Genomic DNA, 2,565 nt, shown 5'->3' on the forward strand with positions numbered 1-2,565 from the left:
CCCCGGGTGAGACTTGCCAGCGTAGGCTATTCTCACCCGGTGTGAAACAAAACCTGTTTTTCCTCATTTTGGAATACTGTCTATCGGTGTGGATGATCAAATTGATAAACAGACCGATTGATAAAAGCCAAGAAAAAATTACGTGATAGCACAAAAGGCAAGTCTTTTGGCTATTCTCACCCAGTGGGCGTTCACCGTTATAGCCTAGGCCAACCAGTGAAGCGTTCACCCTGAACCAGTAATTCTACACTGTGATAAATAACAGATAGAATTCTGTGCTGTGAACAAACGTTCTAGGTTCTGTCTGTACTACTGTTAGTGTTAGCCTAAAAGCGTGCAATTTTGTCTGTGGGCAGTGGAGAGAGAGAAAGAGAGAGAGAGAGGAGTAGCGCGAGAACTTCCGGGCAAAACAAAATGGTGATCCGCGTAGTTCGGCTCGATTCGGAAAGTTAAATAGCCGTAGCATCTTTGTAGACAACCAAATTAATTTAGTTTTGTTTTCTAACATCATTTTTAAACTTTGTTTTGGTCAATTTGATCGTCCACACCGATAGACAGTATTCAGAAAGAGACACAGAGAGAGAGAGAGGGGAGGAGTAGATCTTGCGAGAACTTCCGGGCAAAACAAAATGGCGACCCGCGTAGTTCGGCTCGATTCGAAAAGTGAAATATCCATAGCATCTTTGAAGACGATCAAATTAGCTTACTTTTGTGCTATCACGTAATTTTTTCTTGGCTTTTATCAATTTGGTCATCCACACCAATAGACAGTATTCCAAAATGAGGAAAAACAGGTTTTGTTTCACACCGGGTGAGAATAGCCTACGCTGGCAAGTCTCGCCCGGGGGGAGAGGTAAAGATCGTATTTTTATTCTCACCGCGGGTGAGAATAGCCACTTCCATGAAAAAATGTTATTCGGACTCTGATTCTTATCCATCATGACATCACTTCCGACTTCCGACTTCCTGTGACTCGTGACTCCGGCTTCCTGTCCTGCCTCACTCGTGACTCGCCTCAGGCTGGGTAGAGACCGGGATCACTTCGGACAAAAAGGCGTTTTGTGCAGGAGCCGAGTTTTTATCTTATGATGAATTTGAGGTCGGCCTGAAAAGTTATAGCGCTTCTAATAAATATTTATTTGTCAAGAGGTCATCAGAAACAATTAAAGATGGCTCGTTAGCGTGTGTCAGGGAGGGGGGTGGGGGGGGGCACTATCGGTCCGGGCGTTGAACGTCGCATACGCGTCAGTCTTTTTCCCCCCCCGGCAACTGATCATTATTACTTAATAAGCTAATCTTGACGTAGATCTACGTAATGAATTGTGCGCTGGTCTATGGAATTAAAAGTTGCCGTATGTATGCTCAACTCTATACAGCAACACAACTTTTTCTTGGTAAACAATCGAAATGACACAGGCTTCAAGTGTATTTGAATGAATCGGTCTTTTTCTTTTTACACAGCTCATAATATGCAGGTGCCAGGTGGTCTGCTGCTAATCTTCAATTTTACCTTTTTCTACAACAAAGAAAGTGGGAAACATGGGGGGGTGGGGGGGGCGTATCAATGAGGCGGCGGGCATTGGGTCGGCAGAAAAGGTGTGGGGAAACTAAAAAATGGCGGAAAATTGGAAGCACTGAACGTTAGATCTATAGAACGAAAACACTTCCTTTTTTCCGGATCCGAGTCTGAATAACATTTTTTCATGTCGAATAAGAAATTATTTTTTTCGGACTCGAGTCCAAATATGAAAAAATGTTATTCGGACTCGAGTCCGAATAACGACGGCGTGTTCTGCGTTCGTGAGCTTCCGCTTACGCACCCACCCGCACGTCTCTCTGTCCCTCTGTGTGTGTGTGTGTGTGTGTCTCTCTCTCTCTGACCCCTGTCCCCCGGAAAAAATTAATCTCCTTCTTCTTCTCGATCGCATCACACTTGAAGTCTGGTATCTGTCATAAATTGGGCCGTCCTGCTCAGTTCATCTGTTGGCCCGTATATAGCTTCTCTTGCAGCGTCAGTGGGGTTGGCCACGCTTCCTGTCTCAGGGCCCTGTGTGTCTTGCAGTGCTGAAGGATGTGTTCAACAGTTTGGTCCGCCTCTCCACACTGGCATTTTGGTGATTGTACTAGTTTAAAACATTTGTACACATAGATCTTATATGTTGTCTCAGTCTTGTGTGTTGTGTCCTTAGTCTGAAGATAATCACTTGTTCTTGGTGGGACAGCTCATGGTAGCCATCTGGTGTCTGAGGTGCTTTAAATAGTGTATTTATAATAGTTTTTATTTCTGTGTATTTAACGCTGTTGTCTGGTTGCTCTTTCTGTGCTCCTAGTTTGGCCATCCTGTCTGCCTGCTCATTTCCTAAGACACCACAGAGTGATGGAATCCACTGTGCAGCATGATCCTCAGACATGGGATGTCCTCAATTTCTTTTCGTAGCCTTGGTAGTTTGCCGGAAAAGTGATTGCCTGCAGAACTGACATGGCATCTGTTAGGAACACTACTTGGCTTTGGGGGTCTACCACATTCTTGATGATGTTTGCTGCATGTATTGTATAAGAGCCTCC

This window comes from Aplysia californica, unplaced genomic scaffold, assembly GCF_000002075.1.
Source record: "Aplysia californica isolate F4 #8 unplaced genomic scaffold, AplCal3.0 scaffold00895, whole genome shotgun sequence".
Taxonomy (NCBI): domain Eukaryota; kingdom Metazoa; phylum Mollusca; class Gastropoda; order Aplysiida; family Aplysiidae; genus Aplysia; species Aplysia californica.